The sequence below is a fragment of the Pseudorca crassidens genome, chromosome 9, assembly GCF_039906515.1.
Source record: "Pseudorca crassidens isolate mPseCra1 chromosome 9, mPseCra1.hap1, whole genome shotgun sequence".
NCBI classification, from domain to species: Eukaryota; Metazoa; Chordata; class Mammalia; order Artiodactyla; family Delphinidae; genus Pseudorca; species Pseudorca crassidens.
In genome coordinates, this window is record NC_090304.1 from 78,661,578 (window position 1) to 78,673,584 (window position 12,007).

At 38.8% G+C, this 12,007-nt stretch overlaps 1 pseudogene; it reads right to left on the bottom strand.

The window, feature by feature from the left end:
- Nucleotides 1-250: 250 nt before the first annotated feature.
- On the bottom strand, nt 251-838 carry LOC137231157 (small COPII coat GTPase SAR1B pseudogene; annotated as a pseudogene).
- Between the last annotated feature and the right edge of the window lie 11,169 nt (nt 839-12,007).

The window sequence follows — 12,007 nt, forward strand, 5'->3', positions numbered from 1 at the left end:
AAAGTTGCTCTTTATACTGTAAATATTGCTGGGGTAATATCAGATTGCAAACTGTAAAAACTAATTTTTTTAGGGAATGATAAAGTTAACATTGTTATAACCAGTTTTCAATTCTCACTCGAATTGTTGATATAATTTTAATAATCTAACTAATCTGTTTTATAACCAACATCATTTTACTGAATTCAAGTTATGAATGTTGCATGATCAGATCTCTGAGTGGGCCTGAATGGTGAGACCTGGAACCGATTCAGGTTGGTGTTAATGACCTGTACCTGCAGAGGACGCGTTCTCGGTAACCTAGTCTTTTGAGCACACTGCACATGAGAACTTAAAGGTCGGCATTCAGCTCCTTCCTGTTGTCTGACCATGTAAACCAACATCTCTCGTAACCTCTCTTCACTGATGGCTTCAGGTCTGTTGATCTTATTCCCAAGAATCAGTATAGACACATTAGAAATGGTTTCAACTGTCATTAGTGAATCAAGTTCTTCTTTTGATTCTAACAGCCTTTTATGATCTGCACAATCCACCAGAACTGTAATGCCATTGATAGCAGGAAGGTAGTTTTTCCACACTCTTTGATCTTGAACATGTTTACCCAGATCAAAAGTTGCAAAGGTCATGCCAGTAATGGTTAGTTCTTTTGAAAGGGGAGATAACATTGGGACATGTGTCCAAGTCTGTCATCTTTTAGCATATATAGCAATGTTGTTTTTCCCACATTATCCAATCCAAGAAATACCAATTTGCCAGTTCTCTTATATAATCCTAAAAACTGTAGCATTCTGCTGAAACCACTGTATATCCAATCAAATATGAAGAACCTATCCATACCTTAGAGTCTGCTACTGAAGACAATGCTATTCCTTGCTTGGCATTGGCCCTACAGCCTCTGACACTGAACTGCAAATTGTGATGATTGCTTGATGTGCTTTTGCTTCAAAGTCAAATCAATTCTTCTTGGAAAAGATGCACAAGTTTTGTCAATGTGGATGCAAATTTTAAAAGAAAAGAACTTTTCATATTCAATTTAGTTATTTGAAAAATTTTAAGTATGTTTGGAACAACTTGGGTATGTGATACTACTTTCTCAACTTTGAATTTTTAAATATCTTAAAATTAAAAAAAATTTTTAAATCAGCTCAAGTATTTTGATGTAAATTTACATCTGAATTGAAATGTGCTCTATGTGTAAAATACATATGAAAATGTAGTACAAAATGTAATACAAAAACAGTAAAATATTTCTATATTGACTACATGTTGAAATGTTAATATTCTGGATATATTGAGTTATATAAAATAAGTGACAATTTCACTGCTTTTCACTTTTTAAAAAGTAAAAAAATTTAAATTACATATATGGCTCACATTATATTTCCACTGGACAGCATGAGTCTAAGGTTCTTGTCATGAACAGTGTAGGAGTGTCAAGAACTCACCTTTTCATACATACATGGGGATGTGCAGCTACTTCAAAGGACCAGAAGCAGAGTAAATTTTACACCTTTCCAGGTCTGTTGGACTGTCAACTCAAAAGTGGGGTGCAGTTGGCACATGTTTAACAATTGGTTCTCTGGGGTAAAAAAAATCCCTGTTTTTTACCATTATCTGGTTTCCATGGTACAAATACTCCCACCATGGTCCATTTCAAGCTACCAAGTGGACATCGCTGGGAGTTTGGAAGAAATACTGATAATTGGCTCTTGCCAGCAGGTAGCAGCCAGCTTCAGTACACCACTAGCTGGGACTATCTATCATTCTTCATTGTTTCTGCAGTATCTCGCATAGAGATCAACAAAGAGTAAGCCCATTTTAAGTATTTGTTGAATGAACAAATTCTTCTGCTAGTTACAAATCTCCTGTTGTTTCAGTTTTCCCCTGATCCTTTAACTTTTCTGAAATGTACATTCCTAAAGTTGAGGGTAGTTGTATGACTACAATAAGCATTCTCTTATTGAATGTGTTGTGCTGTCCAGATCTCCCTTAGCTCTGAGTCATTCATTATCCCGGCTGTTGGGAGTATTATGTGCTGATGTTGCTCAGCTGAAACTCTCCGAAGGAATTCTACAGATCTGAAAGAAGCTGCCTCCCCCATGGTTTCCCAGGCAGCTCTCTGCATCTAATGCCTTGTTAATGTGGGAGTCCAGGTCTGGCCCCTTCAGTTAGAGACATTTTTGAAGAACCATCCAAGTTTGAGAGTTTCCTGTGAGATCTGCTGCGACCTCTGTTGCAACTGTATTATGACTCAATTTATACCTCTGCTCAGTAGTGCTTCTTTCATTCCTTTGCGCGGGTGGTCTCTGAAAGCACTGCCCCATACCTCACCTGGACACCATCTCCAACTCAGGGTCTGTTTGCCAGAGAATGCAATCTACAACAGTCTTAACAAAAAACATCAAAGACAACTTTGCTCCTTTCACTCAGGGTCAGTGTTATTTTTAACTTAGTCAACCAGTTCTGCCATGTTGGTTACAATGAGGGCCAGATCTTACCACTTCCTCTGTCTTATAGAGATGAAATTTACAAGCAAGGTAAGTTAAGAAGTTCTATTTGAGAAGATTTGTAAGAATTTTCATTGTGGATGAGTTTAAAAGCATGAGTTAGCCGTGGGGTGAGGGGGACCTTCAAGATGGCAGAGGAGTAAGACATGGAGGTCACCTTCCTCCCCACAAATACATCAAAAATACATCTACATGTGGAACAACTCCTACAGAACACCTACTGAATGCTGGCAGAAGACCTCAGACTTCCCAAAAGGCAAGAAACTCCCCACATACCTGGGTAGGGCAAAAGAAAAAGAAAAACAGAGACAAAAGAATAGGGACGGGACCTGCACATCTGGGAGGGAGCTGTGAAGGAGGAAAGGTTTCCACACACTAGGAAGCCCCTTCGCGGGCAGAGACTGCGGGAGGCGGAGGGGGGAGCTTCGGAGCCGCGGAGGAGAGCACAGCAACAGGGGTGCGGAGGGCAAAACGCAGAGATTCCCACGCAGAGGATCGGTGCCGACCAGCACCCACCAGCCTGAGAGGCTTGTCTGCTCACCTGCCAGGGTGGGTGGGGGCTGGGAGCTGAGGCTTGGGCTTCAGAGTTCAGATCCCAGGGAGAGGACTGGGGTTGGCTGCGTGAACACAGCCTGAGAGGGCTAGTGTGCCACAGCTAGCTGGGAGGTAGTCTGGGGAAAAGTCTGGAACTACCTAAGAGGCAAGAGACCATTGTTTTGGGGTGTGCAAGGAGAGGGGATTCCCTCCTGTGTGTCCACAGAAGGCAGAACACCACCTAAGCAAGCTCCAGAGACGGGCGTGAGCCACGGCTGTCAGCTTGGAGCCGAGAGAGGGGCATGAAATGCTAACGCTGCTCCTGCTGCCACCAAGAAGCCTGTGTGCGAGCACAGGTCACTATCCACACCTCCCCTCCCGGGAGCCTGTGCAGCCCACCACTGCCAGGGTCCTGTGATCCAGGGACAATTTCCCCAGGAGGACACAAGGCGTGCCTCAGGCTGTTGCAATGTCACGCTGGCCTCTGCCACTGCAGGCTCACCCCGCATTCCAATTATGACTACCATACCCCTCCCTCCCCTGGCCTGAGTGAGCAAGAGTGCCCTAACCAGCCACTGCTTTAACTCCCTCCTGTCTGGGCGGGGAACAGATGCGTGAGGGTGACCTATATGCAGAGGTGGGGCCAAAACCAAAGCTGAACCAAAGGACCTGTGTGAACAAAGAAGAGAAATGGAAATTACTCCATGCAGCAACAGGAGCAGTGGATTAAATCCCCACAATCAACTTGATGAACCCTGCATCTGTGGAATACCTGAACAGAAAATGAATCATCCCAAAATTGAAGTGGTGGACTTTGGGAGCAAATGTAGACTTGGGGTTTCCTGTCTGTGACTGATTTGTTTCTGATTTTTCTGTTTATCTTAGTTTAGTTTTTAGTACTTGTTATAATTGGTGGATTTGGTTATTGGTTTGGTTGCTCTCTTCTTTTTATTATTATTATTATTAGCTAAATAATTTTTTTTCTTTCTTCTTTCTCCCTTTTCTTCTGAGCCGTGTGGCTGACAGGGGCTTGGTGCTCTAGCCTTCTGTCAGGCCTGACCCTCCAAGGTGGGAGAACAAGTTCAGGATATTGGACTGCCAGAGACCTCCTGGCCCCACATGATATCAATTGGCGAGAGCTCTACCAGAGATCTCTGTCTCAACACTAAGACCCAGCTCCACCTGACAGCCAGCAAGCTCCAGTGCTGGACGCCACATGCCAAACAACTAGCAAGACAGGAGCACAACCCCACCCATTAGCAGAGAGGCTACCTAAAATCACACTAATTTCACAGACACCCCAAAACACACCATTGGACGTGGCCATGCCCCCCAGAAAGACAAGATGCAGCCCCACACACCAGAGCACAGGCACCAGTCCCTCTACCAGGAAGCCAACACAAGCCACTACACCAACCTCACGCACTGGGGGGAGACACCAAAAACAAAGGGAACTACAAACCTGCAGCCTGTGAAAGTAGACCCCAAACACAGTAAGTTAAATGACATGAGAAGACAGAGAAATATGCAGCAGATGAAGGAGCAAGTTTAAAACCCACTAGATCAAACACATGAAAAGGATTTAGGCAGTCTACCTGAAAAAGAATTCAGAGTAATGATAGTAAACATGATCCAAAATCTTGGAAACAGAATGGAGAAAATACGAGAAACATTTAACATGGACCTAAAAGAACTAAAGAGCAAATAAACAATGATGAACAAAACAATATATGAAATTAAAAATTTTCTAGAAGGTATCAATAGCAGAATAACTGAGGCAGAAGAACAGATAAGTGACCTGGAAGATAAAATAGTGGAAATAACTACCACAGAGCAGAAAAAAAGAATGAAAATAATTAAGGACAGTCTCAGAGACCTCTGGAACAACATTAAACTCACCAACATTTGAATTATAGGGGTCCCAGAAGAAGAAGAGAAAAAGAAAGGGACTGAGAAAATATTTGAAGAGATTATAGTTGAAAACTTCCCTAATATGGGAAAAGAAATAGTTAATCAAGTCCAGGAAGCACAGAGAGCCTCATACAAGATAAATCCAAGGAGAAACACGCCAAGACACTTATTATTCAAAGTATCAAAAATTAAATACACAGAAAACATATTAAAAGCAGCAAGAGAAAAGCAACAAATAACATACAAGGGAATCCCCATATGATTAGCAGTTGATCTTTTAGCAGAAACTCTGCAAGCCAGAAAGAAGTGGCAGGACATATTCAAAGTGATGAAAGGGGAAAAACTACAACCAAGATTACTCTACCCAGCAAGGATCTCATTCAGATTTGATGGAGAAATTAAAACCTTTACAGATAAGCAAAAGTTAAGAAAATTCAGCACCACCAAACCAGCTTTACAACAAATCCCAAAGGAACTTCTCTAGGCAGGAAACACAAGAGAAGGAAAAGACCTACAAAAACAAACTCAAAACAATTAAGAAAGTGGTAATACGAACATACATATTGATAATTACCTTAAATGTAAATGGATTAAATGCTCCCACCAAAAGACACAGATTGGCTGAATGGGTACAAAAACAAGACCCATATATATGCTGTCTACAAGAGACCCACTTCAGACCTAGGGACACATACAGACTGAAAGTGAGGGGATGGAAAAAGATATTCCATGCAAATGGAAATCAAAAGAAAGCTGGAGTAGCAATTCTCATATCAGAAAAAATAGACTTTAATAAAGACTGAAAATAAAGAGACAAAGGAGGACACTACACAGTGATCAAGGGATCAATCCAAGAAGAAGATATATCAATTGTAAATATTTATGCACCCAACATAGGAGCACCTCAATACATAAGGCAAAGGCTAACAGCCATAAAAGGGGAAACAGACAGTAACAAAATAATAGTAGGGGACTTTAACACCACAATTTTACCAATGGACAGATCATCCAAAATGAAAATAAATAAGGAAACACAGCTTTAAATGACACATTAGACACAACGGACTTAATTGATATTTACAGAATGTTCCATCCAAAACCAACAGAATACACTTTCTTCTCAAGTGCTCATGGAACACTCTCCAGGTTAGATCATATCTGGGTCACAAATCAAGCTTTGGTAAATTTAAGAAAATTGAAATCATATCAAGTATACTTTCTGACCACAACACTATGAGACTACATATAAATTACAGCAAAAAAACTAAAAAATATAAACACATAAAGCTAAACAATACGCTACTAAATAACTAAGAGACCACTGAAGAAATCAAAGAGGAAATCAAAAAATACTTAGAAACAAATGACACTGAAAACACGACCACCCAAAACCTATGGGATGCAGCAAAAACAGTTCTAAGAGGGAATTTTATAGCAATACAATCCTACCTCAGGAAGCAAAAAAAATCTCAAATAAACATCATAACCTTACACCTAAAACAACTAGAGAAAGAAGAAGAACAACAACAAAAAAACCCAAAGTTAGCAGAAGGAAAGAAATCATAAAGGTCAGATCAGAAATAAGTGAAAAAGAAATGAAGGAAATGATAGCAAAGAATAAAACTAAAAGCTCGTACTTTGAGAAGATAAACAAAATTGATAAACCATTAGCCAGACTCATCAAGAAAAAATGGGAGAAGACTCAAATCAACAGAATTAGAAATGAAAAAGGAGAAGTAACAACTGACACTGCAGAAATACAAAGGATCATGAGAGATTACTACGAGTAACTATATGCCAGTACAATGGACAACCTGTAGGAAATGGACAACTTCTTACAAAAGCACAACCTTCCGAGACTGAACCAGGAAGAAATAGAAAATATAAACAGACCAATCACAAGCACTGAAATTGAAACTGTGATAAAAAATCTTCCAACAAACAAAAGCCCAGGACCAGATGGCTTCACAGGCAAATTCTATCAAACATTTAGAGAAGAGCTAACACCTACTCTTCTCAAACTTTCTAAAATATAAGAGAGGGAGGAACACTCCCAAACTCATTCTACAAGGCCACCATGACCCTGATACCAAAACCAGACAAAGATGTCACATAAAAAGGAAACTACAGGCCAATATCACTGATGAATATAGATGCAAAAATCCTCAACAAATTACTAGCAAACAGAATTCAGCAGCACATTAAAAGAATGATACACCATGATCAAGTGGGGTTACCCCAGGAATGCAAGGATTCTTCAGTATATGCAAATCAATCAATGTGATACACCATACTAAAGTAACAAACTGAAGGATAAAAACCATATGATCTTCTCAATAGTGCAGAAAAAGATTTTGACAAAATTCAACACCCATTTATGATAAAAACTCTCCAGAAAGTAGGCATACAGGGAACCTACCTCAACATAATAAAGCCATATATGACAAACCCACAGCCAGCATCATTCTCAATGGTGAAAAACTGAAAGCATTTCCTCTAAGATCAGGAACAAGACAAGGTTGCCCACTCCCACCACTATTATTCAAAATAGTTTTGGAAGTTTTAGCCACGGCAATCAGAGAAGCAAAAGAAATAAAAGGAGTACAAATCAGAAAAGAAGAAGTAAAACTGTCAATGTTTGCAGATGACATGATACTATATATAGAGAATCCTAAAGATACCACCAGAAAACTACTAGAGGTAATCAATGAATTTGGTAAAGTTGCAGGATACAAAATTAATGCACAGAAATCTCAAAAAATCTGAATGAGAAATTAAGGAAACAATCCCATTCACCATTGCACCAAAAGGAATAAAATATCTAGGAATAACCATACCTAAGGAGACAAAAGACCTGTAGGCAGAAAACTATAAGACACTGATGAAGGAAATTAAAGACAATACAAACAGATGGAGAGATATACCATGTTCTTGGATTGTAAGAATCAGCACTGTGAAAATGACTATACTACCGAAAGCAATCTACAGATTCAATGCAATTCCTATCAAAGTACCAATGGCATTTTTCACAGAAATAGAAGAAAACATTTTACAATTTGTATGGAAACACAAAAGACCCTGAATAGCCAAAGCAATCTTGAGAAAGAGAAACGGAGCTGGAGGAATCAGGCTCCCTGGCTTCAGGCTATACTACAAAGCTACAGTAATCAAGACAGTATGATACTGGCACAAAAATAGAAATATAGGTCAATGGAACAGGATAGAAAGCCAGAGATAAACACACGCACCTATGGTCTCCTTATCTTTAATAAAGGAGGCAATAATATACAATGGAGAAAAGATATCCTCTTCAATAAGTGGTGCTGGGAAAACTGGACAGCTACATGTAAAACAATGAAATTAGAACACTCCCTAACACCATACACAAAAATAACACTCCCTAGAACACTCCCTAACACCATACACAAAAATAAACTCAAAATGGATTAAAGATCTAAATGTAAGGCCAGGCACTATAAAACCCTTAGAGCAAAACATAGGCAGAACACTGTATGACATAAATCACAGCAAGATCCTTTTTGACCCACCTCCTAGAGAAATGGAAATAAAACAAAAATAAACAAATGGGACCTAATGAAACTTCAAAGCTTATGCACACCAAAGGAAACCATAAACAAGACAAAAAGACAACCCTCAGAATGGGAGAAAATATTTGTAAACGAAGCAACTGCCAAAGGATTAATCTCCAAAATATACAAGCAGCTCATGCAGCTCAATATTAAAAAAACAAACAACCCAATTCAAAAATGGGCAGAAGACCTAAATAGACATTTCTCCAAAGAAGATACACAGATTGCCAACAAAAATATGAAAAGATGCTCAACATCACTAATCATTAGAGAAATGCAAATCAAAACCACAATAAGGGGCTTCCCTGGTGGCGCAGTGGTTGAGAGTCCGCCTGCCAATGCAGGGGACACGGGTTCATGTCCTGGTCTGGGAAGATCCCACATGCCGCGGAGCGGCTGGGTCCGTGAGCCATGGCCGCAGAGCCTGCGCGTCTGGAGCCTGTGCTCCGCAACGGGAGAGGCCACAACAGTGAGAGGCCCGCATACCGCAAAAAAACAAACAAACAAAAAAAAACACAATAAGGTATCGCCTCACACTGGTGAGAATGGCCATCATCAAAAAATCTACAGACAATAAATGTTGGAGAGAGTGTGGAGAAAAGAGAACCCTGTTGCACTGTTGGTGGGAATGTAAATTGATACAGCCACTATGGAGAACAGTATGGAGGTTCCTTAAGAAACTAAAAATAGAACTACCATATGACCCAGCAATCCCACTACTGGGCATCTACCCTGAGAAAACCATAGTTCAAAAAGAGTCATGTGCCACAATGTTCATTGCAGCTTTATTTACAATATCCAGGACATGGAAGCAACCTAAGTGTCCACCAACAGATGAATGGATAAAGAAGACGTGGCACATATATACAATGGAATATTACTCAGCCATTAAAAGAAACGAAACTGAGTTATTTGTAGTGAGGTGGATGGACCTAGAATCTGTCATACAGAGTGAAGTAAGTCAGAAAGAGAAAAGCAAATACCGTATGTTTACACATATATATGGAGTCTTAAAAAAATGGTTCTGTTGAACCTAGGGGCAGGATAGGAATAAAGATGCAGACGTAGAGAATGGACTTGAGGACACAGGGTTGGGGCAAGGGTAAGCTGGGACGAAGTGAGAGAGCGACATTGACATATATACACCATCAAATGTAAAATAGATAGCTAGTGAGAAGCAGCTGCATAGCACAGGGAGATCAGCTTGGTGCTTTGTGACCACCTAGAGGTGTGGGATAGGGAGGGTGGGAGGGAGACGCAAGATGGAAGGGATATGGGGATATATGTATACGTATAGCTGATTCACTTTGTTATACTGCAGCAACTAACACACCATGGTAAAGCAGTTATACTCCAATAAAGATGTTAAAAAGAAAAATAAATAAATAAATATAAGCATGAGTTTGCTGTCTGAATAGTTAGAATCCTCATAACTAATATGTCTTAAAATTTTTGATTTACTACTTGGAATGTTGCAATTTTTACTATGTCATTGTAGGAAATACCGACTTACTGCGATGATTGACCTCAGCCCCATTCAGCATTTTTGCACCTATCAGAACAGCATGAATAAATAATTGCCCAACGTTGAAGCGCTCCTAATCATATCAGAGGAGGGCTATTTTCAAAACTCCTTTACTGATAAAACCTGACACCTCAAGTATTCTCAGTTTCTGAGTCAACATATTATACTTTAATTTAATGCTTTTCATTTTATGAGAAAATGTTTCTCAATCTACCCAAAAAGCAAATTTATCTACTTTTTCCTTTCCAAATTCATGATTTTTCAAGTATAAAAATAGAATAACATAAAGTCAGGTAGTTCTATTCAATTATTGAATAAAATTCTATAGACCATTTTGGAGAAGCCCATTGCATGAGTCAGATTTTTTTTCTTTAACAATGCCTTTTGCCATATATTAGATTAAATTGTATTTTCCTAATTTGATCTGCAGACTAAAACAAAAGCAAGTAATATGAAATGAATAATAAGAATTTGGTTTATCTTGTAATTTCTGATCTTAATTAATCATAAATGAATATTACCTTTTAAACACTTAAAAGTCATTTTATCAACATATTTGCCAAACATCCAGAGGAGTAGTCTTTTATTTATTATAAGGTTTTTTTCTATAGTACCTGATATGCAAATACAGTCTAGTAAAATATGTCAAAATGTTCTTCATAAACTCACTTTATCATCACAATAGCTCCCCATCTAACATTTATTCTCATTGTCATAATATACTTCTAGAGAAATCAAAGTTTTTATTGGTAGTTGTAAATGACTTTTCAAATATGTCTAAGGGATAATCTGTGATTGAATAATCACTGGTGATTCCTATTTGGTTATAGGCACCTTAAATTACTGAATCTGAGGCTAGGTGTCTTTCAACATTTCTGGAAAAGTCTCAGCCACTACCTCTCTATTGGATTTTCCTGTCTCTTTATTATCTCTTTCTGGACCTTGAATTAGACAAACACAGGACCTGTCCTCCATGTTTAACAATATTTTCATTTTTCCACTTCTTCATCTCTCTATGCTACAATCTAGTAGTTTCTACAGGCTGCTTATCCAGTTCACTAATTATTTCTTCATTAGAAGTTTGAGTATTTCATTAAGCTTTTAATTTCAATGATTATTTTTCATCTTCTAGAAGTTCTATTTTGTTATTTTACAGACCTTCCTGTTTGTTGTTTTAGAATCTCTTGCTCCTTACCCATGTTTTCAATTCTGTCTTTTATTTCTTTAAACATCTTAGATGTACTTCTTTTATATTTGGTGATTCTAATATGTCTTGTGACTTTTATGTGTAAGCTAATATTCGTTGGGGCTCCATCAATGGTTTTGTGAGACCTAGTATGAGGATGAATTCCTCCAGAGAGAAATTGAGTTTGCTCCTGCTTTGCAATTTATTATTTTTAAAATAGATGTGTAATGTTTCATGGTTTTGACATATAATTTATTCATCACTTCTCTACTGACAGAGATCATGGGGTGGGGCATAAAAGTATTGTGTATTTCTTCTTCTTAGTATGGATTACATTTTGAGGGTTTTTTTTTTTTTTTTTTTGCCCTCAGTTGAAATGTTAGATAACTGTGAAACACTGATACAACCTAACACATCCCTGTGACTAATGATGTAAGATACTATCTTAGCCTAAGAAGCATCATTCCCCAAACAACTGTACTAATTACCCATTCTGAAAATGTAAAGAACTGTCATATCTTTATATCAGACAGCATCAACCTCTCATAAGAGCTAAACTTACCGACTCTATGTATCAGAAATTTTTTGAAGTACCCATAAGTATCAAATCATTCAATCTTCACAACACTCTTAAAAAGTGTGTACAGCTGGGCTTCCCTGGTGGCGCAGTGGTTGAGAGTCCGCCTGCCGATGCAGGGGACGCGGGTTCGTGCCCCGGTCCGGGAGGATCCCACATGCCGCGGAGAGGCTGGGC